Source organism: Leucoraja erinacea, chromosome 18, assembly GCF_028641065.1.
Source record: "Leucoraja erinacea ecotype New England chromosome 18, Leri_hhj_1, whole genome shotgun sequence".
In the NCBI taxonomy this organism is placed as follows: Eukaryota; Metazoa; Chordata; class Chondrichthyes; order Rajiformes; family Rajidae; genus Leucoraja; species Leucoraja erinaceus.
The window spans coordinates 13,521,183-13,548,212 of NC_073394.1; positions in this window are offsets into that span (position 1 = coordinate 13,521,183).

A 27,030-nucleotide genomic window follows, 5' to 3' on the forward strand; every position below is an offset into this window, starting at 1 on the left:
TCAATCAAAACACTTTCAATCATTGTTTCTGCCTGCAAAGGGGAAATGACTGCGACCTCTTCCATAATTCATTCTCTTTTCCAGGATTGATTATCCATCATGCAGGCATCAAGCAGAAATTTTGATTTGATTTTTCTTTCCTTGGACATAGCTCCTTTAAGTCAAATACATTGACTACAGTGCAGACTTTGTGAGGGAAGGACATTAAATTACCAAGGGAAATGGCTCAGATTGTAGAACTGCAGTGTGAATAAAAGCAGCGAGATAGTCCTATAAACTGCCCAGCAGATCTGTAAAAATGAAACCGTTGTTTTGTTTAGGCAGTGTTGCTCTGAATCTTAAGAGCATCCTAAAATGGGTGTCCTGAATTGACATAGATATGAAGAGACAACAGCTGCTTTGATTATTTACTCTCTGCATCAGAAATCACATACGATTGAGACTCAAAAACTGTGTTGCAATTCACACTTTGTACTGCAAAGGGATTTACAGGAGTTGTTGCCTCAAAAAGGCAGCCTGCACCATGAGAGACCCAATCCACCCTGGCCACGCTCTCACTTCACTTCTGCCATCGATAAGAATGTATAGAAGCCTGCAATTGTAACGTCCAGGTTCAAGAGCAGCTTCTTCCCAACAACCATTCAATACTACAACTCCATCTTATCTCCAAACTACATAGACTTGTGGGAAATTAATTTTGTCTTTGCACTATTATTTTTTGTTTTTTAAATATAGTGAACCTCATTTATTGTTTATTGTGGTGTTTACAGAATACGTTTTTCATATCCGTTGTAATAATAATAATATTAGATTTTATTTGTGGGCGCCTTTCAAAAATCTCAAGGACACCTTACAGTCAAAACAAGCAAACCACAAATATACAAATAAAATGAAACAAAAACAAGAAGTAGTAGGGACAGCAATGACACATAATTCGAAGAGAGAGCAGCGGCACCTAGTCGAGCCAGCGTTCACTCTCACTTCCAGCAGCCATCTTGGTAACAGAACAATCAAAAACACATTTTAACATGAACATCCACAACAGTGACTCCTACACATTCCTCACTGTGGTGGAAGGCAAAATAAAGCACTCTTGACTCTCTTGACTTGAAAAACGTGCACCTTTTTTCTCCAGTATCAAGACTGGGCTGAGGAGATTGGGACCGGGACTGGGTGGGGGAGGGGGAAAGAGGATGGGACCACAAACCAGCCTATTTCTCTCAGGGATCGAGATTCCCTTCACTCTTTCTGTGGGGTTGAATGGGGAGGTGGGGGACGTCAGTATTCCTACATGAAGGAGCAAGTGGGAAGACACATACATCAAACATTTCCACCCTTAAAGAATGAAGAACCACTCTGATCTATCAGATGTAATACATTAAGACCCAGTTCAATACTTCCAGGTGTCTATTTGCAATTTGACTCCCAAAGGTTTAGTAAACGTTCAACGTGCTTCTACCATCTTTCAACCTGCCCTTGCATTATTTTGACCTGCTATCTGTTGCACCAAGACTCACTGGGTCAAAAATCAAGAATCAAGTGCTGTTATATGTACCTACAACCAAACAATTACATTCCTACTTGCAGCAGCACTGCAAGCCTGTAACACACATAGATAATACATAACAAACAAAAAATCAATAAAGTAATAACCCAATACTAGTGCAAAAAAACCCTGAAGGCCTTAGTAGAACACAAGGCACTCCATAGTTCATTGGTTAGTGTTGTGTAGTGTTCTGGAGCCTTGTGGTTGCAGGGAAGAAGTTATTCTTAAACCTGGTGGTCATGGTTTTCAGACTCCTATTATTTTTTCGCAAAGGTACAGTAGGAGTGAAATGAGAGTGTGTCCAAGGTGGCGTGGGCCTTTGTTGATGCTGTCGGCCTTGTTGAGCCAGTGCTTCCTATAGATCCCTTATATAGTGGGGAGGTCAGTACCTGTGCAACACTTCTTGGAATCCCCTTCATCCCTGGGCGTTCCAGCTGCTGAACCAGGTTGTGCTGTATTCAGTCAATATGCTCTCCACCATCCACTGTTGAAGTTCAAGAGAGTATTTGTTGACAGACTGAATCTCCTCAATGTTTGATGAAAGTAGAGGCATTGATGGACTTTGACGTTGATGGTCTGCGCTGGGCTACCATTCCACAATTGTGCAGAAGCATCATCCCAGCATATAGCCTCTTCTGTCCATGCACAAAAACATGCAATTTTGGTTAATTTGTAATTTAATGAATGTACATTTCTGTGTTTCCCAAAGGCAAATGCTATTCTTTTAACAAATGACAGACAGACATGAAATCTGAGGGACCACCGAAATGAGTTTATTTTATATATGGATCTGCATTTGCTTTAGAATATTGCATCAAAAGGAAAAAAATAATCCATCTAATTTAGTTTAGTTTAGAGATACAGCGTGAAAACAGGCCCTTCAGCCCACTGATTCCGCATCGACCAGCGATTACTGCACATTAACAAAAGCCTACATACATGAGAGACAATTTACACTTATACCAAGTGTACAAACCCAAGCCAATTAACCTACAAACCTGGTGGTTACACAAAAAAGCTGGAGAAACTCAGCGGGTGCAGCAGCATCTACGGAGCGAAGGAAATAGGCAACGTTTCGGGCCGAAACCCTTCTTCAGACTGATCGGGGGCGGGGGGGGGCGGGGACAAGAAAGGGAAAAGGAGGCGGAGCCAGAAGGCTGGGGGGTGGGAGGAGACAGCAGGGGGGCTGAGGAAGGGGAGGAGACAGCAAGGACTAACAAAATTGGGAGAATTCGAACCTACAAACCTGTACGTCTTTGGAGTGTGGGTGGAAGCCCACATGGTCACATGGAGAACGTACAAACTCATGGTCACAGGGAGAACGTACAAACGTACAGACAGCACCCGTAGTCAGGATCGAACCCGGATCTCCGGTGCTGCAAGCCCTGAAAGGCAGCAACTCTACACCTGCGCCACCATGCCACCCAAGGAATTTAGAAAGGAATATTTACTGAAAAGCAGATTGAATTAGTTTCAAACAAGGAACTTTTTGTCCTGATTAGCTTGAATTCTGTAAAATGTATTGTAGCAGCCACATAGAACCAACGCATAGTACAATTTTGAACTTCATCAATTACCAAGAAAACACATTTCTTTGACACCCAACACTATTACAACAAGACTTCAAGCCTGCATGACTAACTGATTGACAGCTACTATTTCACAGGGAAATGTTAGGCAGAAGAATTTCATTGCATTTGATCCATTAGCCTTTTTTTGAAGTCATTTTTGACAACTTCAAAAAAATTATTTTCCAATATAAAATCAACATTGATCCCCCCCCCCTCCCCCACTCCTTTGTCTGCAACACAAAATCCTATTGTGGCAAGTCATTTTTTTTTACAATTTCTTCCCCATCCCACATCAAAGCAATATTTGCCAGTCATTATTGGAATGAACAATGATTAAAAAAATGTTTGAAGGAGATTGTTAAATTGCAAAGAATCTGATGATGGTTTCCTGCAAATACTTTGCATTTGCTTTTTGGTGTGTTTAGTTTAACATAGTTTAGAGAAGCAGCGTGGAAACATGCCCGTCGGCCCACTGAGTTTGCGCTGACCAGCAATCCCTGCTATCGTACGCACACTAGGGACAATGTTACAATTTTACCAATGTTACAATTAACTTACAAACCTGTACGTCTTTGTGTGTGTGTGTTTATTTATGTAAACACACCCCAAAACATTATATATGTATATGAAATATATAAATTGCTTTTGTGTAAACTAGCCTGGTAACTTATTCAAGTAAAAGATTTAGAACATGCATTAATTATGCATCATAATTAAAATGCTGATAGTAGCTTGGAATTCATTTGACTCCAAGTAGTTATCATTTAAAAGTTGAAATGCTATTTTCCAAACAAGGATCGACATTACAATGGAATTGTAACTGTGTATACGCACAAATCCTTTCTGATCTATTGCTAAGTAATACAGAAAGACAAGGTACATTTCATTACAACCATGCACTACTATTAATTAGTGGACACAAGGAGGACAATAAGTAAGCAGTGATGGAAATGAGAGATACCAGCACTTGGAAGAACTTGCTAGCAAGACTGATTTAGGGCTATACCCTATTAAAGAAATATTAATGCCAAAAAATACAACAAAGAAACAGATCTATGTTGTTTTTTCTATTTTCAATTTAGATTGATCTGACAAGTATTATCTAACAAAAAGGTAAAAAAATGAATATTTTAAGAAAGTTATACCAGTGGGTTATGAGGATGTTACCAGGACTCGAGGGCCTGAACTAAAGGGAGAGGTTGAGCAGGCTAGGACTCTATTCCTTGGATTGCAGGAGGATGAGGGGTGATCTTATAGAGGTGCACAAAATCATGAGAGGAATAGATCGGGTAGAAGCACAGTCTCTTGCCCAGAGGTGGGGAATCGAGAACCAGAGGACATAGGTTTAAGGTAAGGGGGGAAAGATTTAATAAGAATCTGAGGGGCAACCTTTTCATGCAAATCGTGGAAGGTATGGAACAAACTACCGGAGGTGGTAGTTGAGGCAGGTATTATCGCAATGTTTAAGATACATTTAGACAGGTACATAGATAGGCCAGGTTTAGAATGATATGGGTCAAATGCAGGCAGATGGGTCTCGGCTAAATGGGACATGTTGGCTGGTGTGGACAAGTTGGGCCAAAGAGCCTATTTCCACGCTGTAAGACTCTATGACACTATGACTAGTATTCGGGATGAGGCTTTCCTAACATTGAGAGTTCAGAGAATGTATCAGAGCACAGGGTGAGTCCAGGGGAGATTTAATAGAGATGTTTAATGTGTAAGGGAAGGGACAAAGGGAGAAAATGTTCCTCAGCAAAATAGACAGAGTTTAACACAATTATCCAAAGAACCATAGGGAGAGAATGGGGAAAACGGATTCAGTTCTCATTTTCAAACGGGATTTTGGTGTATATTCTGAGCTATTTTCCTGAGCTAATATTTTCTGAGCTAAGTGGGAACAATGGTAAAGTGGGGCTTCGGACTGAAGAACCGTTCCGACCCAAAAGGTCACCTACTCCTTTTCTCCAGAGATGCTAATTGACCCCTTGAGTTACTCCAGCATTTTGTGTCCATACACACTGTGGATGCAGTTTCTGTTTACCACATACTCCTTCTCAGTCACATTTCAACAGAGCCATATTTATTCAAGACAATATTCTTGCTGCTGATTTACTCAAAATGTTTTAATCACATGTTTTAAAAAAATAAATAGAAAGCTAATGGTAATCTGGACATAGAGAACTTCCTCCACCTAACTAAAATGTTTATTAACGAGAAAGCAGCGAGGCCAATAATACCAATTTGTGGCTACTGATTGTTCTGCATATCGTAGAGTTATAGACTCTATGACATGGAGAACAATCATAGAGTTATAGAGTGATGCAGTGTGGAAACACTGTGTGGAAACAGGCCCTTCGGCCCAACGCCCACTCCGACCAACAATTTGCCAGCTACACTAGTCCAACTTGCCTGCGCTTGGTCCTTATCTCTCCAAACCTGTGTGAAGTAATCTCATGCATAAATGAAGGAATAACTCAGTAGAATCTTTCTTCTGACACATGCGTGACACACCAAAAATGATGGCAGAGCAGCAGTCAAAGACTCAGGCACATCAACCAGCAAAGCAATAGCACTTATTCCAGTCAGGGATGGGTAATGTTACTGCTGTCTACTCCAGTAACATTTTAGGGATGTGTAAGGAGGAACTGCGGATGCTGGTTTAAACCCAAGACAGACACAAAAGGCTTGAGTAACTCATCGGATCAGGCAGCATCTCTGGAGACAAGGAATTTGTGATGTATCGGGTTGAGACCCTACTTCAGACTGAGAGGGGAAAGGGGAATGAGAGATGTGGACAGTGCTTAGGAGAAATGAATGAAAGATATGCAAAAAGCACACAATAGGCTACTGTTGTGTGGAATAGGTGATAACGAGTATACAGACTGTGGAACTCAACAGGACATCAAACCAAACCCACCTTTCATGATTTTACAAGTTTGGTTTAGTATAGTTTAATTTAGTTTAGAGATACAGTGCGGGAACAGGTCATTGGACCCACCGAGAGCATGCCGACCAGTGATCCCCAGACACTAACACTTTCCTACACACATTAGGGACAATTTTGCAATTTTACCAAGCCAATGAACCTACAAACCTGTACGTCTTTGGAGTGTGGGAGAAAATCGGGGCTCCCGGTGCAGGCCACAGGGAGAACGTAAAAACTCCATACAGACAGCACCCATTGTCAGAATCAAACCCGTGTCTCTGGCATTGTAAGGCAGCATCTCTACCGCTGCGCCCCTGCCACCCCTATTCCAAGAAAGAATTATTTATAAAACAGGTATGTTTCAATGCACTTAAAAGAAACTTTAAATAAAGAAAGATCATATGAAGAACTCACTTCAGGTTAAGAAATAATGCAATAGATTCCATCCAATTTTCCGCTACTATTTGTTATAGAGAAAAATACCTCATTGATTAAAAAATGGACAGAGAAATACAAAGATAAAAGATGAAATATACTTTTGATGTCAATTGTGTGTAAGCTATTTACAGACTATGGAGAGTGTAAGAAATGATGCATCATTTTAAATTCTGCCATGAATGAGATTGATGAGAAAATTGCATTCACCTACAGTAACTGCATGTCATCATCAACAATGAATTGGACTGCATTGGCCAAGTTAAGATTTCAGTGTACTCAAGTCTAAATATTGTCACCAGCAACAAAAATGTACATAACTGTTATCCCTCTGATGATTACTTCCGAAAGGAGATATAATTGCTGTGTGCTGCACAATGCCTTCAGTGTGAAAGAATTCATACCATGCATTGCAGATTGAAAGGTTTTGCTAAAGTCCAAGCTATCCAAAACAGGAAATCATCTTGTAAAAATACGACATTTAAGAATGCAATATTCCAGCTTATGTCCATTTTGATTGCTATCTGTCTGGTTCAGCTCAAAATACATGGCATTTTACTTAATAGTTTGTCCAAAATAATTTCATGTGGTGAGATTGGTAATAATCACATGTACTTTAGAAAATATAACGTAGTTATTCCCCCACTTAATTTATCATCGGATATGAATTTTAATTAAAAAATTAAATGATATTAAAATTGGTGCAGTGGTAGAGTTATGCCCCTGTCCCACATAGGAAACCTGAACGGAAACCTCTGGGGACCTTGCGCCCCATGCAAGATTTCCGTGAGGTTTCCGGAGGTTTTGGTCACTCTCCCTAATGGTCGAAAGTGGTTTCCGCGTAGTCGAGGTTTCTTCTATGTTCCTGCGATTATTTCAACAAAACCAAAATTGGCCTCGACTAAAAATAGGTTGCCGTTTGGTCGAAGCCAGTGTAGTGGGGTTGCTGTTTACTTCCAGGCAGTCAAAGGCAATCTCCTTCGCTGACCGGCCATTTTGAATGGCTAATTGGAATTTTCAGCAAAGATCCTGTAGGATATCCCCTTCCCCTTCTCTCCCCTTCTCTCCCCTTCTCTCTCCCATTCTCTCTCCCCTTCTCCTCCCTCCCTCTCTCTCTCTTCTCTCCCCTTCTCTCCCCTTCTCTTTCCCTTCTCTGTCCTTCTCTCCCCTTCTTTCCCCTTCTCTCTCTCCCGCACTCTCTAAAGGACTTACTGTGCTCTGTGCTATGCAGCCGTTTACCTTCCTCTTCATCGCGCAGACAGCGCTCCTCCGCTGTCCCTGGCCCCTACCTTTGCGATGTGTGTGTGTGTGTGTGTGTGTGTGTGTGTGTGTGTGCGGTCAGTAGCAAAGACCCTGTAGGATCTTTGGTCAGTAGATGCAGCTCACGCTTCGGTCGAGGCTTTCCAGGCAAATGACCAAAACCTCTGGCGACTCATGGAAACCTTGGGTGGGGCGCAAGGTCACCAGAGGTTTCCGTTCAGGTTCCTAAGTGGGACAGGGGCATTACTGCCTCACAGCGCCAGACACCTGGGTTTGATCATGACAACGGGTGCTGTCTATACAGAGTTTGTAAATTCTCCCTGTGACTGCTTGGGTTTTCTTGAGGTACACCAAAGTTTAAGTGACAAAACTTACATTAAAATACTCATCCAATGATAAATTAAGTGGGATATAACTACAAGATACCTTTGTTACTCTTCCCAGCAAAGATTTGCACTTCCGTATACTTGCGAAAGCTACTACCTTGCATTTATCTCCATTGAAACTCAACTGTCAAATATTGCCCAATCTGGATGTTTATTAATGTTCTTCTGTTATTTACCTCAGTATTGCCTTGCTTGTTTCTCCAAATTTGCCATCGTGCTTAAATCTACAAATTGTGTTCTTGGTTTCTAAGTCTAAATTGTCAATTTAAATTGTGAACAGCAGTGAACACAGCAATGATCCTTGTGGAATCATATTATCTTTCTTCTTCTGGTGCAGAAAGTTGCCCTTCCACGCCTTGCTTTCCGTTTCCAGCTAGCTTCTGCTGTTTATCCGCTGAATCCAAATTCACTGCCTATTATAGAGAATCCTTATCAAAGGCCTTTTGAAGATCTAGAGAAAAAATATATTGACTGCATTACCATTATATACTCTCTCTGCTTCCTCTTCAAACATCCAGTTGGGTTGTTCAAGTGAGATCTTCACTTTTGAAATCCATGCAGCCTATTCATTATTTTACTTTTTGATCCTAGGTGTTCTTCCATTCTATTCATTAGTAGAGATTCCAGAATATTTCCTGCTGCAAACATCAAACCTGCTCATCTTATATTCCCCAGAATATGCTCACACATAAATATAAATATTAGTTTAACCTTCCATCAGTCTCTGCCACTACACCCTCTTCTAATGAATTTTAAAATCTGTATATTAATACAACTGCAACCTCTTTGAATGTTTTCACTTTAGTTTAGTTTGGTTTAGTTTAGTTTTTGTTTAGAGATACAGAACTGAAACAGGCCTTTTGGCCCACCAGGTCCGAGCCGACCAGCGATCCCCGCAAATTAACCCTATCCTACACACACTAGGGCCAATTTACTTGCATACCTGTACGTCTTTGGAGTGTGGGAGGAAACCGAAGATCTGGGAGAAAACTCACGCAGGTCACAGGGAGAACGTACAAACTCCGTACAGACAACAGCTGTAGCCGGGATCGAACCCGGGTCTCCGGCGCTGCAAGCACTGTAAGGCAGCAACTCTACCACTGCGCCACCGTGCCACCCGTACCTTTCAAAATGACTGGATGTATTGTACATTTATTGTGAGTGCTTATTCTCTTTGAGTTTGACTAGTTTATTTATTATAATATTTCTGTCATTTTAAATGTAGTAATCTCATTACTCATCTCATTCTGCAATTTCCACTTTTCTGATCACAACAGTATAGTGGCGCATCTAGTGGAGCTACTGTCTCTCAGTGCCAGATACCCGAGTTCAATTCTGATCTCGGGTGTTGTCTGTGTGGAGTTTGCACATTCTCCCTGTGATCACGTGGTTTTCCTTTGGCTGCTCATGAGGGGAAGAGATAGGATGAATGTGTGTAGTCTTCTTCTCAAGACAGGGAATCAAGAAACTGAGTTTAACATAAGATGAGAGGGAATAGATTTAATAAGAACCTTTGGGGAAAACTTTTCATATAGAGGGTGGTGGGTATATGGAATGAGCTGGCAGAGCAAGTAGTTGAGGTAGATAGACACGAATAACATGGTTGGTATGTCTCCTGCACTCCAAGGAATAAAGTTCTTGTCTGCCCTACCTCTATCTATAGCTCAGGCTTTTGAGTCCCGGAAACATCCTCATTGATCTTCTCTACACTTTCCAGCTTACTGGCATCTTTCCTATTAGCAGTGTGACCTAAACTGAAAACAATACTCACCCACTTCATGTGCAATTGTAACACAGCACCCCGACATCTCTATATAACTAAAAGTCTTTGTCTTGTTTGTGTCTGTGTGTGTGCCAATCTGGTTAATTCCTATCTTCTTCCAAACACTAGACCGCAGCCTTCCCATTTTCACACATCCTACTCACATTTTTCCCCTGGTGCCGATAAACATCTTCCCTTCACATTTCCACCTATATTTCCGAAGTTATTAATCGTTGAAATTTTAAAAGCAGCCAAAACCGCCTTCTCACAGACAGCTTCCAGCCTTCGCACAGTAATGATGTCACAACGCCTCTCACAATGCACCAATCACAATGGGCTCTCAAGCTGGCTGCCAACTGCCAATATGACATCACAATGGGATGTTGCCAATGGTAACAATGGGCTCAGAAGTTGGCTGCCAACTGCCACAATGACATTACAATGGGACGTTGCCAACAGTAATGAGATTGCTGCCCCTCTACCAATATCTGAAGGGGCTGCTCATCAAGTTCTGGTTGTATTTTGGTCTCATAATCCTGGTGTTTGGCAGGCAGGGAGTGGGGAGGGCCGATCAGGGTTTTTGAACTCTCATCAGCCCCCCACCCCCAAACTCCCCACTCCATGGAGTTCTTTCCTATACATAATTTGATGTCTAAGCAAGATCTCCGCGTAATAAAAAAAACTTTAATCGTAATAATACCAAATTACAGCAATACCTCTCGGCTGCTTAGGAGTCTAACAGAAAGGGATATGACTGAACTCAGAAGCAAACTAGTGTGAATTCTGAGGCTGAAATTTTAAATCCTCTTTTATGTGTAATAACAGGGCTCCACTTGTTAAAAGATAAAAGGTCATTGAATTTTTAGAACACAAATGTGAAACTGCACAATTTAATTAGCATTTACAGACATTTAGAGAATAGCCAAAATGTAATAACAAAAATGCTATACATACTTTTATTGCAAGAAGATTGCTTGAAACAATCAACTCTTTCTTTCTATTTCCTCCAACTCCAGTCTTTATATGCAGTTCCAAATTCTAAAGGCATAACAAAAATAATCTTTGCAGAGGCACAAAGGATTTAATTGTGCCTTTATTTCTGATTACATATCTTTATGTGAACTGCATAAAATGACAAAATCTAATGAGTTGTAATACTTATGCTGCTTAAAAACATAATGAGCTAAATTATATTCTATTCAGCCCATTATCCACATTCTCCCCATTTTCAGACTAGTTTAGTTTAGTTTAATTTAGAGATACAGTGTGGAAATAGGCCCTTCCCGCACACTAACAATATTCTACACACATTAGGGCCAATTTACATTTATACCAAGCCAATTAACCTACAAACCTGTACATCTTTGGAGTGTGGAAGGAAAGTGAAGATCTCAGAGAAAACCCACGCAGGTCACGGGGAGAACGTGCAAACTCCTTACAGAGAGCACCACCAGTAGCCGGGATTGAACTAGGATCCCCAGTTCTGCAAGCACTGCAAGGCAGCAACTCTGCCGTTGTGCCACCACTAATCTTATATGGACACGTGGATCCAATCGTGCCAGGAGCATTCAGTTCTAGATCCCACTAAGGTCTTGCCCCAATTTTTTGACACAAGATAGAGCCGGCAAAAGAGGTTCCTCTTGTGTCAAAGTCTGAAAGGCCTAGTAAAAGTTTTGAAATATCTTTGAAACTCAGAAATATTTAAAAATACTTGAAATTGCTTCAACCAATTCAAAATCTTAAAATCGAAGCAAAAATACGTTGTTTGGGCATCTTGGTAGAGCATGAATGGTTTGGGCCAAAGGGTCTTTGTCTATGTTGTGTGACACTGTGACTCAATTTTTATAAATAATTCAAACCGCAAAATAAAAGCCAAATAAGTAGAAGATAATTACCCACATTTACCTTTCAGTTCCTTATCTGCTGGTCAGAAATTCCAATCCCCATGCCAGGACCTCTACCAAGCCACAACAACGAAGCTCTTTCATTCAGTTAATTTTTAACGTAAGGTTGGGTCATGCAAGTGTGTGATGCTTTTCACCAAAATCAACTGAACATTTGTACATCCTTTCAGAACTTGCAGGCAAAGTCAACGTGATTCCATCCAATTCTGCAGACAAGGGATGAATGTTTCCCTCTGACTGAACTGAAGTGAACCTTCATTGAACTAAAGGTTGCATTCAGATAATTCTAACAGCAGATTCATAAGTTCGTAAGTTATAGGAGCAGAATTAGGCCATTCGGCACATCAAGTCTACTCCGCCATTCAGACATGGCTGATCTATCTCGCCCTCTCAACCCCATTCACCTGCCTTCACCCCGTTATCCCTGACACCCTTACTAACCAAGAATTTCTGCCTTAAAAATATTCTCTTTGACATTGGGTTAACACTAATAGCTTAAAATCTCACTGATTTCATAGGATTTTTTTTTAGGTGTCCAAGCAAAAATAATGTACCCGTATATAAGTAAGTAAGTAAGTAAGTAAGTAAGTTTATTGGCCAAGTATTCACATACAAGGAATTTGCCTTGGTGCTCCGCCCACAAGTAACAACATGACATACCGTGACAGTTACGAATGACTCTGAACACACTAAACATTATTAATAATAAAACATTAATGATAAAACACCATTGATCAAGCATGTGAATCAACAAAATACCAGATCAAAGGGAGGCTACAGATTTTTGGCTGTTGAGTAGAGCAACTACTCGTGGATAAAAACTGTTTTTATGTCTGGCTGTGGCAGCTTTGACAGTCCGGAGTTGCCTTCCAGTGGGAAGTGATTCAAAGAGTTTGTGGCAAGGATGAGAGGGGTCAGAGATGATCTTGCCCACTCGCTTCTTGGCCCTTGCATAATGCTTTCCAAAATAGGTCACAATAGCACCTTAGGTTGCATGCATCCTGGCTAGTTGCCTCGGACATTGGATTCCCCTGTTCACCCACCCGCATACTGTTGTACCGATCTCAGGTGAACTATATACCAATGTTAAAAAAGAGTACTGTACGTGCAGAGGAACACTAGCAATATAGTGACAAGCAGCCAAACACCCAGTAATGACAGATAGAGATAGAGACTCATGGCTCAAGTCAATAAAGTAGTTGTTTATTAGATGACAGATTGCTTATGTCAAGTGCAGGAATGTGCAGGAGGAGGTTTTAGACAGGTGTCTTGGATATGTATCGAGTTTTTAAGCTTCAGTGGGCTGGAGATTTTAAAGTTCACAGAAATTCAAGAATGGTTGAGCGGAAATATGTGTCAATATAAAAAGAAAGCATTCAGAAGAAAGTTTAGTTTTGCAGAGTTGAAAGTTCTGCCTGAGTTCAGGTGATGAAACCTAACGTAGTGATGTGAAGATGGACTGAGAAGGAAATGTGCAAATTACAAGTATAAAGCTGTAGATTAGGAATAGGAGTAAACTGTCCCTTGAATAGCTGAGCAGAAGTTAAATACACTCTAGGAGGATTTTTAGCTCTGTAGATTAGAACGTGCCAAAGCTGAGAAGAATTGAACTTCATCTATTTTTCCACTTCATCGGCAGGTATTTTAAGTTCAAGGAATCAAGGCCTTGTTGGCGAGGTCATCTTTTACTGTCTAACCCCAATGTCTTCACCCAAAGAGTTGTGAATCTGTGGAATTCTCTGGCACAGAAGGTAGTAGTGTGGGGGAGGGGGGGTTGTTGAGGAAGGGGTGGGGGAGGGGGTGTGTGGGAGAGGAGGGGGTGTGGGGGGTGTGTGTGGGGGAGGGGTTGTGTGCGGGAGGGGTGCCCGCGGAACACAGCCCACACTCCGCTGCTTCAGCTTTATTCTTGGCAGCTTCACGACGGTCGGCTTCTGACATACCCACACTCTCCATCTCACACACACACACCCTCCATCACACACACAGCGCGACCTCTGGACTGAGCGGGACTTCCGGAATGAGTGCGACCTCTGGACTGAGTGGGACTTCCAGAATGAGCGTGATGCAGGACTGAGCGGGACTTCCAGAATGAGTGCGACATCTGTCCTCAGCCATGGCTGGTGGGCTCACAGTTCATTCAGCACGGCGTAGACTCACAGTTCTGGACTCAACTCTCACTCACGGTCTTTCGGGAGGGCTGACTGACTCATGACCTGCCTCCGGGGCTTTATTCTCCAGGCCCCTGGAAGGGGCGTTACCTTCATGGTGATTGATAGGCGAAAAGACTAATCTGCTGATCTCACGATTTGTTTAACCTTCATAACTTTTTTATTATTTCACCGATCGGAACAAAACTTGGTGTCTTGGAGAAGAGGAGAACGGTGAGTAAGATGGCGAAAAAATCATAGCGATATAGTGTAGTGTTTTTGCACAAATTTATTTACACGTAGACCGGAAGTGGTCAAGATGAGAGTTTTAGTAATAGTATAGATAGATAGATAGATCGAAGATATAGATAGAAATAGATTTTATGTCCCTAGAGACATTCCTTTTAAGAAGAACTTAAAACCAACATTCAAAGGGATATTGACCATGTTAGAGAATCATAAAATATACAGTGACAGATATAGTGAGATGACAGATGGAGACAGAAACAAGAGTCTATAAAGATTGTTGTTTCTTGGATGACAACATCGTTGTGTCAAATGCAGGAATGTGGATGAGGTTTTGGACAGCTCTCCTGGAGACAGACGAGTATTCAAGCTTGAATGGGCAGGATGCTTTAAAGGTCATAGAATGTCAAGATAACACAGTGGCACAGCGGTAGAGTTGTTGGCTCACAGCACCAGAGACCAGGGTTCGATCCTGATCACGGATGCTGTCTGTATGGAGTTTGTACCGCGTGGGTTTTCTCTGGGTGCTCCGGTTTCCTCCCACACTTCAAAGACATACAGGTTTGTAGGTTAACTGTAGGACATTGATAATTAGCCGGGATCGCTGGTCGGCACGGACCCGGTGGGCCATACGGTCTGTTTCCACACTATATCTCTACAAAAATAAAGAAATTAACATTATCTTACAAACATTAGGGACAATTTACATTTATAGCAAACCAACTAACCTACAAACCTGTATGTCTTTGGAGTGTGGGAGGACACCGAAGATTTCAGGGAAAACCCACGTGGGTCACGGGGAGAATGTACAAACTCCATACAGACAAGCGCACGTAGTGAGGATCGACCCCGGGTATCTGCGCCTAAACGCAATGACTCTACTGCTGAGCCACTTTAGTGTAAGAGCAAGTGTGACACCTTTGGCCAGCTTTGCCACGTAATAAGGACTGATCTGATAGTATTCTCATCTTGGTGTTCTTGTCTACCTGCAGTAATATTTCACACCCTTGCATATCAAATATTTATCATCTGGCTTCTCCCGACTTTGGAGAAGGGAATTCCAGAGACTCACAATCCTCTGTAAGAGAAAAAAAAGTATCTTTAATGTGTGACTAATGGGTGATGAAATGGGAATTATCGATTCCTCCACAAAGGGAAACTTCCTCTTCATGTGCACCCTGATCAAATCTCCTGTCCAATCTTCTAAACTTCAACAGATGCTTTGGATCTGGAGTGTTTCTGTTATAAGGAAAGTCTGGAGAGGCTTGGTCTTTTTCCCCTGGAGAGTAGGAGGTTGAGGTGACCTTATAAATTATGAAAAACCAGTCTTTTCCACAGGGTAGGAGCCTAATACTGGAGACCATAGGCTCAAAAGGGACCTCAGGGGTAGGTTTTTCACATCTGGTGTGTATAATGTATGAGCTAGCAGAGGAAGTGGTAGAGGTAGATACACCTACACTTTTAAAAGACACTTGGACAGATACAAGGATAGTCACGGTTTGGAGGGATATGGGCTTGGTGATGGTAAATGAGACTAGCTCAGTTTGGCAACTCGGTCAGTGTGGATGAATTGGGCTGAAGGGACTGTTTCCATTTCTGTATGACCACGCAAACTTAGTCTGCTCAACCTTTTCGCATAAGACAACCTGTCCATTCCAGGTATCAATTTGGTAAACTTTCTCTTAATTGGTTTCAATGCAATAATATCCTTCCTTACATAAGGGAACCAATACTGTACGCAGTGCTCCTGATGTGGTCTCACCAATGTCTTATATACATCAAGCATTGCTCCCTACTTCTGTATTCACCATACCTTACAACCAATGAGAGCAGTCTGTTAGCTTTCCAAATTACATGTTGTATCCGCCTTCGAGTCTTTTGGAAATCCTGCTCCAGGATACTTAGTGTTTAAGAAGGAACTGCAGATGCTGGAAAATCGAAGGTAGACAAAAACATTGGAGAAACTCAGCGGGTGAGGCAGCATCTATGGAGAAGGGTTTCGACCCGAAACGTTCTATTTCCTTTGCTCCCTAGATGCTGCCTCACCCGCTGAGTTTCTCCAGAATTTTTGTCTACCTCCAGGATACTTACTTTATTCTGTTTATTATCTTTCTGCATTTCAAAGAAATGCTTTTTTTACCTTCATACCAAATTGGACAATTTTACATTTTCCACATCATATTAATTTGCAGGAACTTTGCTAACTCATGTAACTCATCTACATCCATTACAACTGCCTGACTTTCCTATCTCTTTTCATGTTACCTGTAAAGCTAGCAGTTTTTTACCTTCAACAAAATCATGACCCCCAATACCAATTCCCGTGGACCAGTATGTTTTATACCTTTCCAACCCATCTATACCAACGCTCCTGTTTCCTGGTGGCCGGCCAATTTTGTATCCATGCCGTGTTCCTCATGTGAAGGAAGGAACTGCAGATGCTAGTTTAAACCGAAGATAGACACAAAAAGCTGGAAAAACTCAGTGGGTCCGACAGTATCTCTGGAGAAAAGGAATAGGTGAAGTTTCGGGTCGAGACCCTTCTTCAGACTGAGTCAGGGAAAAGGGAAAAGGGAGACAGATGGTGATATGGAGAAATATAGAACAAATGAATGAAAGCTATGCAAAAAATTAACGATAATAAAGGAACCCAGCCATTGTTAGCCGTGGGCTAGATGAAAATGAGTTACAGACAATGAGACTCAATGAGTTAATAAGGTTCTAGCGTATCAATAGACAATAGATTATAGACAATAGGTGCAGGAGGAGGCCATTCGACCCTTCGAGCCAGCATCGCCATTCAATATGATCATGGCTGATCATCCACAATCAGTACCCCGTTCCTGCCTTCTCACCATATCCCCTGACTCTGCTATCTCTAAGAGCTCTATCTAACTATCTCTTAAAAGCATCCAGAGAATTGGCCTCCATTGCCTTCTGAGGCAGAGAACTCCACAGATTCACAACCCTCTGTGTGAAAACGTTTTTCCTCTGGTTCTGGACTCCCCCAACATCAGGAACATGCATCTTCTCCATATATTTTGAAAGATCCCTTGGAATGCCTGACACAAAATCTTGATTTGCTGATCCCTGAAACTAACTTTCCAGTTCTCTTTAGTTAGCTCCCAAAGCCATCTTCAATTAAATTTAAATTACCAGTTTGGACCCATTCTTCTCTCCCTCTAATGCAATCTCATTATGATCAGTGCTATCCTGGGATGTCTTTGTAATAAGATAATCAATTAATCCTGTACTTCACAGCCCTTCTTAGCCTACTTTCTGCTTGGAACCAGAATGATGAGAGGTTGTAGTTCCTGATTAGATCTATATGGTCTGCAACCTCGGAGACTTGAAACAAATAAATAATGGACACAAAGTGCTGGAGTAACCCAGCGGGTCAGGCAGCATTCCTAGAGATCAGTCTGAAGAAGGGACCCGACCCGAAACATCACCTATCCATGTTCTCCAAGGATGCTGCCTGACCCGCTAAGTTACTCCAGCATTTCTGTTGTCTAGTTTTGTAAACCAGCATCTGCAATTCCATGTTTCATCAAGGAAATAAAAATGAGTTGTCTCAATGAATGAAGACCACTAATCCAATAGAGCAAAGTCCACTAATCCAATAACAAAATAACTTGCTGTTATGTGGACTTTAAAACGAGTGAAATATCCGAGTGACCTTCACATACTTTTTCAAAGCCATGTAAGGAATACTAATTCAGATGTCCTAAAAATCTTGGTTAAGGTGTTCAATGCATTGTGAAGAGATTCAATTTTGTGAGCACACGGACTTAAAGGTGGATGTAAAATGAAGTAAACCAATAGGTTCAATTGAATGATGGAATTAGATTCTTGTTAATATAATTCAAGGACCAGAACGGGAATGAAGCAGATTCTCAGAAGTCTATGAAATTGAATCAGATAAAGAGGAATCAAACTGAGCACCAATAGGGACAAGACAAATAGAGGTTTGCATGAATATGACTCCATTAAGGGAATAGGAAAGATGTCTGGCACACACTAACAATATTATTAGAAGGGTAAACCATTAGATTTTATGAGAACTTTGCAATTGTTACTTGGGGAAAGGAGCTGAAAATATGCTGTATGTTTTAACCTTGCTTACTAGTATGTTGAAGAAAAGCACTGCACATAGAGACCACATTGCAGTTGCTGAATATGGTAGTCGCAAAAATGAAAAGAGAGTAATGTTTTAAAATTAAAGCATTAACTTATTAAAATTAAAATTAAATAAATGAAAGCATTAAAATACATTTGGATAGGTACATGGATAGGATAGGTTTAGAGGGTTTTGGGCCAAACGCAGGCAGGTGGGACTAATGTAGATGGGGCATGTTTATCAAGGTGATAAAATTGTGATAACGGACACATATTAAAATTAATTCTGAAGATTTTGTTTAGTTTGGTTTAGTTTAGAGATACAGCGCAGAAACAGGCCCTTCAACCAACCGAGTCCACACTGACCAGCGATCCCCGCACATTAACACTATCCTGCACACTAGGGACAATTTTACATATATACCAAGCCAATTAAACTACAAACCTGTACATCTTTGGAGTGTGGGAAGAAACTGAAGATCTTGGAGAAAACACACGCGATCATGGGAGAATGTGCAAACTCCGTACAGACAGCACCCATTCTCGATATCGAACCCGGGTCTCTGGCATTGTAAGCACTGTAAGGCAGCAAATGTCATAGATATGTGAGGCTCCAACTCGAGAAGATCAGAAAACTGTGGGAAACTAAGGAAAGATTGCAAGAGGAGAAATGCAAGCTGACAAAGCACGCTGACGGGAGGCAGATACAATTTAATTCAGAGAAATGTGCAATGATACACCTGGCAGAAGAAAAACCCCAAATAGAGATAATACCAGTAATGATGCAGTTGGAAAGTTGCAGTTGCAGTTAGAAGTGTGGGAATCGAGGGATCTGGTTCTAAATGGATGTAAAGCTTTCAAAGTGTCAAAACAAGTGTAGGGAGTGATTAATAAAACGTAGCAAACCTCAAACTCACAAGTAGAGGCATTGGCTGGAAAATTCTTTCTTTCTTTTTAAATATTGTCAAAATGGCGCAGTGTATCACCCGAACTATGCTTTTGAAATCCCCATAAAGATTGTGATAATTAATTGTGAGGTTCTTAGAATGGTATTACTGTATTTTCCTATAAAATCACGTTGTGTGAGCTCCAGTGCTTCAGAAGTTCATAAGTTCTAGGAGCAGAATTAGGCCATTCAACCCATCATGTGTTCTCCACCATTCCATCGTGGTTGATCTACCTTTCCCTCTCAACCCCATTCCCCTGCCTTCGCCCCATAACCCCTGACACCTGTACTAATTTGTCAATCTCCACCTTAAAAATATCTATTAGAAACATAGACATAGAAACATAGAAAATAGGTGCAGGAGTAGGCCATTCGGCCCTTCGAACCTGCACCGCCATTCAATATGATCATGGCTGATCATCCAACTCAGTATCCTGTACCTGCCTTCCCTCCATACCCCCTGATCCCTTTAGCCACAAGGGCCACATCTAACTCCCTCTTAAATATAGCCAATGAACTGGCCTCAACTACCTTTTGTGGCAGAGAATTCCAGAGATTCACCACTCTCTTTGTGTGAAAAATGTTTTCCTCATCTCGGTCCTAAAAGATTTCCCCCTTATCCTTAAACTGTGACCCCTTGTTCTGGATTTCCCCAACATCGGGAACAATCTTCCTGCATCTAGCCTGTCCAACCCCTTAAGAATTTTGTAAGTTTCTATAAGATCCCCCCTCAATCTTCTAAATTCTAGCGAGTACAAGCTGAGTCTATCCAGTCTTTCTTCATATGTAAGTCCTGACATCCCAGGAATCAGTCTGGTGAACCTTCTCTGTACTCCCTCTATGGCAAGAATGTCTTTCCTCAGATTAGGAGACCAAAACTGTACGCAATATTGACTTGGCCTCCACAGCCGTCTCCATACAGTGCTGCTCAGTACATGTGCTGAAAGTACAGCTGCTTTTGGCATGGGTGCTGTAATAAAGCAAGGCACAAGAGAATGGAGATGCTGCAATCTGTTGCAAGAAATCAGCTGCTGGAATCGGGAACAAGAAGATGAATTGCTAAGGATTTCAGCGAGTCAGGCAGCATCTGTGGAGGGAAATGAACGTGTGACATTTTGAGTCAGGACCCTTCATCTGGAATAATAGACGACGTGGAGAAGCTGATGGAGTACAGTGCCAGCTGCAGCATGTCCAGTGATGGTATTCCCTCACCCATACTCTCTTGTTATTCATCCATTCCTTGGCAATATCGGGCGTCTTGGTTAGAGGTGAGGTTTGCGAATCAGATATAATGGTGCAAAGAGAAAGTGTGTTGGGAGAAGTCATGTTACTTTTGAACACACGGTCATTTTCAATGGCCTCAGCACCACCAATGGGTACTTGCCAGACCATCTTATAGTTTCCCCATATCCTGGACTGATTTGGAGGAAAGAGCCCTCACTTTTGTTCTTCCATCTCCTCCATCAAGGAATAAAGTCTTTTTCAATGTCCTCCACAAGCTGGAACTAGCGCCCTTTGTTTAAAAAAAAAAAAAGATTTCTGCAGCTCTAAATGAATGCTGGGTGGATAGAATTGGCGATAACCTCTCCTGAAATGGGAATTGAAATGGCTGATCAGGTTAACATTTAACATGGGTTATACTGGCTGTTCACTGAAAACAATTCTATCCCAGCCAGTATAAATTCCTCATGCTACCTACAAGACCATAAGACATAAGGGCAAAATTAGGCTATTCAGCCCATTTGTATCCCCCTCTCAGCCCCTTTCTCATGCCTTCACTCCATAACCTTTGGTGCCCTTTCTAATCAAGAACTTCAATCTCTGCCTTAAAAATACCCAATTTCTTGGCCTCCACATCTTGCACTAGGTTGAATGGATGGGGCATCGCCAGATGCCATGATTCTTATACCTATTTTCAATGCTCTCCAGGTTAGTGCCTGAGTGTTTCCAAGGCATGGTGTGACAGAAAATAACCAGGACCCCAGGCAAAACAGGCCACCCCTCTTTGAATAATTCTATAGATGATTTGACCAAGATATAAAGGGTTGCAATTGAAACCCTAAATTGAGAGCTCATCACTTCCTTGGCACTGTGCTGTACGTCAATTTAGATTTTTGGACTCAAGTTTCTGAAATGAACCTTAAACCTATAACCTTGAGACTTTGTGCAAAGGTACAACTAATTGAGATCTACTCCACGGCAACTTAAAAGGAAGGGGAGCGCAGAGTGAAGGGAGAGCAAATTATTAGAAACAGGAAAGGTCATGTGCAAATGTTCTGCTCCTGTTGTTGTTTTATGATTGCTTTTCTTCTCCAATTTGTCCTCACTCCTTTCTACAATGACGTTGACCTTTAAAGTATACTGTCCTGTGGTGAACTGCTGCTGACCGTTTAACGCAACAGTCCGTCATAAATGAACTGTGGCAAAAGCATGACTATAATGGTCTTTCCACAAGCAACTGTGAATTCTAATTCTGTGGCACTATCCTTCAGTGACATTTATGGCGCTGAAGGAGGCCAATTGGCCCATTGCATCCCTGTCAGCGCAAAAGGGCTATCCAGCTTAATTTTACTTCCCAGATCTTAATTCATTGTCTTGTTGGTTAAAGAGCTTCACGTATACTTTTATGGAAATCTTTAAACATGATGCTCGCTCTGCTTTCCATTTAGGTCGTGTGTCCCAAATACCTTTCGCCTGTGGGTGGAAAATACAGTATTTGTAAGAAAGAACTAGTGTACAGGGTGATCGCTGGTCGGCGCGGACTCAGTGGGCTGATGGGCCTATTTCTGCGCTGTATCTCCAAAGTCCAATGTCTACAATTGGGAGCTGGATTGAGCTGAACAGAGCAGGGAGCACTAAACAGACTCATTCGCTCCTTCGTTGAATCTGACTGGCAGCTACTCTTACCGTCCCTAGCTGCTCTCCCATCTCAATTTCGTCTGCAAATTGTTCTATAAATTCCATCAAATTTATGGCTTTTGGTTATTGACTTCTCTGCTGAAGGAAACAGATTCTTCATATCCTTCGGACCTTAAATTTCTCCTCAAGCTTTTTGTTCTAAAGCAAACAAAAAATAATCAGGAAGCCTAATGGAGTGCTGGCCCTATATCTAAGTCAACTATATAAAGACCTGATTAGACCACGTCTGGTATTGTGTTACTAGTCCTGTCCTATACTTTAAAAGGGATATTTTGGACCTGGATGTAGATTGATCAGAATGATGGCTGGATTCCAAGAAAATATCCTACTGACGAGGATAGTTGGGATAACTAGAAATGTCCGACATTCTCCCATTGTCCTAAGAACAATTTTACTTTCTGTAGACTCACCAAAATTGACTGTTGCCTGAAGATATCCAATGTGATATAGTGCCTCCATGTGAATGGGCCAAAACAAACTTCAAAGATTGGGTAAATCGTGCCTGCTGCTTTGCCAGCTGTTAAATCCATCAAAGAAGATTCAATCTTTCTGAAAGTCTTGTGGCAGCCTCGCCAGCAGTCTGTTCGTCTCTTCACCCTTTTTGTTATTTTTACTCTGTTTTAAAGTATGTTCCTGGAGGTCTCTAAGTCTTTTTTATGTGGGGGAGGTGGGGAGAGAAAGTAGGAAACCTTTTCCTGGTCGGGATGCGTCTATTCTCCGAGCCGCCTCTTCACCCCCCCCCCCCCCCCCTCGCGGCCGACCATCTGGATTGGCGCGGCCTTTTCTGCCGGAGACCGGCCAGAGTTTCAGCAGTGGCGCAGCACTGAATTACCATCGCGGAGCGGGCGATGCCTTACGGGAGATTGACGTGTTGAGGCTCCGGAGTGTTGGGCCAGCTGATTTGAACATCGCAGATAGAGGATAGACAAAAATGCTAGAGAAACTCAGCGGATGCGGCAGCATCTATGGAGCGAAGGAAATAGGCAACGTTTCAGGCCGAAACCCTTCTTCAGACCCATTGAACATCGTGGAGTTGTGGTTTGCGGGGCATCCAGCCGCGGGCGGCGCTGATTTTTAACATCACAGAGCCTGGGACCTTTGCTGAGGATCGCCAGTGTCGGAGCTCCATCCAGCTCGGCCTGTGGACTTTGGTAGGAAGTGGCCGATTCGGAAACACCAAACCGCTGAGAGTGTTCCCCGTTCCGACGCCGGAGTTCCGATCATCCCGGCGAGAGGGCCTGAAACATCGGGCCGCCTGTAGCGACGACTACGGATGTCTAAGGCCCCGACCACTGGTGAACAATGAGGAAGAGGACTAAACCTTATTGCCTTCCCTCACAGTGGGAAACGTTGATTCTGCTGTGTGGGGATGTTCATGCTAAATCCTATCGTTTATTGTATTCTTTTTATTCGTGTGGCTGTATGGTAATTCAAATCCCACTGTACCAATTGGTGCATGTGATAATAAATGTCTCTTGAACTCTTGAACTCTCTTGACTATTTACAAAGACAATTAAAAATCCAATTGACCCATTTCAATGAAATAATTATTTGAAAATGTAAATTTACTACAGATAATACTTTCTGCTTTACTTATGTGGTTAAACCTTCTCACCCTTTATCAACCTATTACCTGTCCCTCCACTTTATCAGCTTTCTTCCCCCCCCAAAATCAGTCTGAAGAAAGGTTCCAACCCAAAACGTCACCTATCCGTGTTCTCCAGAGAAGCTGCCTGACCCGCAGTTACTCTGTCCCTTTGTGTCTTCTCTGGTAAATCTTTCCTTTGAAAAGAATGATGTTTATGTTCCTGCACAATGTTCAAAATTCACCGGGGACATTCCCCGACGTAACCATTTAGGAATTGTACTGTTTGCATTCTGCTGTTAAATCCCATAGAGAGTACAACATCCAAGGCCACTCAGAACAGCTCATTCAGCATCTCTGGGACCTCTGTGCTCCTGTGGGAATCAAGACATAAAGAAATACCAAATATTTTTTTTAATTTAGAGAAGTACATGGATAGGATAGGCTTAGAGGGATATGGGCCAAATGCAGGCAGGTGGGACTAGTGTACATTGGCCACTTTGGTCGGTGTGGGCTTTAGGCCGAAGGGCCTGTTTCCATGCTGTATAACTCTATGATGCTAAGAGTAAATGCTTGGAGTTCCTGTGAAAACGCTGTTTACTTTCCAGCAAGTTCATTACATTTGGAGAAGCTGGTGAGTGGAAGAGAGCTCTTGATTATGTAATATTGTCAACCCAGTCTGCTGAAAAAATTATTATAAGGATATGGAATACACGACAGAATCCTCATGAAAAAAAGTTGACACGCTGAGAGCAAAATCAAAGCAGATCAGAGAAAGAATATGTTTATATACCTTTGTGCACTTAGGGAGCTGGACGATAGTATAATGCCAGGGCTTGCAAAGATAAAAAGGACGCAAAGCACAGAGATAAATGCTAGAATACTAAAGAGGAAGTAAGAAATAAAACAATATTAACCAGAATAAGAAATAACACCAAAAAATACCTGAATGAGATTTTATTTTATTCTGAGTTTCTGTGAATGTGGAATAATTTTTAAATGACACTTAAAATTGTAATTTTATTCAGAAATTTAGCCCTCGGAAAGCAAACCATGTTACAGTAAAAGTCCATTAGATCATTTTGTAGAGAATGTGCAGTGGGCCTGAGTAATATGATTTTGTTAGAAGAAAATAGGCATGTTAGAATAAACCTAATCTTTAAGAAAACCAGAGTTAGAGATTTGAATTAAATAAATGGTTTGACAATGGTTGGAAGTTATGCTGGTGACTGCTTGTGTGAGATAAGGCGGCACGATGGCACAGCAGTAGAGTTTCCGCCTTAGAATGCCAGAGACCCAGGTTCGATATGGACTACTCTGGTGCTGTCTGTACAGAGTTTGTACGTGCTCCTCGTGACCTGCGTGGGTTTTCTCCGGGAGCTCCGGTTTCCTTCCACACTCAAAAGGGAGGTTTGTAGGCCAATTGGCTTGGTATAATTGTAAATCGTCCCCTGGTATACGGGAATCGCTGGTCGGCGCCGACTAAGTGGGCTGAAGGGTCTGTTTCACATCTCTAAACTAAACTAAACTAAACTAAACTAAACTAAATCTCATCGGATGTATCTGCAACAGCGTTATAAGATAGTTCCTTAAAACAACTCCTTGAAAAGCTTATCTTTTGGTATCATCCTTGCTTCTGTGTTCTTGTCGTCTACGTTGTGAACACTGGGCCGCACTCGACACTGTGACAGCTGGTCAGACCAAAGAGCCAGCCTGCAACTTTCTGCTTGATTTGCTGTATTTACCACTGTGGATTTACATGGCGCTTACTATGGCCATCTAAATGCAAAAGAAAATGAATATTCACAATGAGTTATTGGAAACTATGTAGAAGGGGACTTGGAAATCTCACAGAATATTTATGACTGCAGGAGATTTTAATGAATATTCTTTTTTAGTTAGTTTAGAGAAACAGTGTGGAAAGAAGCCTTTTTGTCCACCAAGTCCGCGTCAATCAGTGGTTCCTCTAAACAAGCACTATCCTACACACTAGGGGAAATTTACAATTTTTTTGCCGGAACCTACAAAACTATACGTCTTTGGCATGTGGTAGGAAACCGGAGCACCTGGAGCAAACCCAAACTGTTACGGGATGAATGTGCAAACTCCGTACAGACAGCCGTATTGTAGTCAGGATTGAACCAGGGTCTCTGGTGCTGTAAGGCAGCAACTCTGCCGCTGCGCCACCATGCTGCCAATGACTATCACTTCTTGGCTATAGTCTAAGTTCATTGGAGGCCACATTTTTCCTTAACCTGTTGAACTGAGGCTGCAGCTGAATATAAAAGTACCTCAGGCAACTACTTGAAGGGATAGGGAATTCTGGCCGTCTCTGGCCAGCAAATTATTCTTGAAACAGCCAAAACATGAAGACCCTGGTTATTAATCTAATTCCTATGCCACAAAATAAATGTCATACTTTCCGCGCTGTATCTCCAAACTAAACTAAACTAGGCACAATTATAGCAAAATATTTTAATGGATGGATTACCTATATTGCTCAACCTTTATCTATATTTTTCAGGGTACTACACATTGCATTCTAACCGCATGCTTGCTATTCCTTGTAATGTTGAGTACTTCCCCTTGTTGCGGGGGATTTACCTATGTCTCTTGCTACGCTTCAGCTGTTGACGACTGCATAGGGATTTGCCTGTTGATGCATCTGTGAAAAGGATTGAATATCAATCTCCTGATATGTCTGATCGGAGCTGAAGCATGAGATTGAGAATGCCACCTCCGAGCTTATTAAAACTGACCACTTTCACCTAGATGACAAATTGAAGTTGTCCTTCAGGGCTCGAGGGGCGATAGTTTCTATTAATTACAAACCTTAATTAAACTCAATAAATTGGACAAAAACATATTTCCCTTTCATTGCAGCTTCATAATTTCAGTGATACTTCGGCAAAAAGTAAACAATTAAATTCAATCCATGCTGATAGTTAAACGTTAGACGTCTGATTTTTATCGTAGGTATTCCAGTTTGTCATCAAGGCTGTAATAAAAGATGGAACAATCAGTCTACTCCAATTATTGTTTAATAACTGCAACACCCATTGAGCACAGTGGGACTTAGCCACCAAACACTAATCCACATTTAACTGCAAAAACGTGAACCTTTTGGACATACTTTGTTAACATCCTGTCATTGTACCTCTTTGGAAAATTTGCACTTGCCACAAAATTCTTCCTGTGTTGCTGGCATTTCAGATGAAATCTAATCAACGAAAATGTCAGCAATACTCAAGATTTTGCACCTGTAATTAATGCCT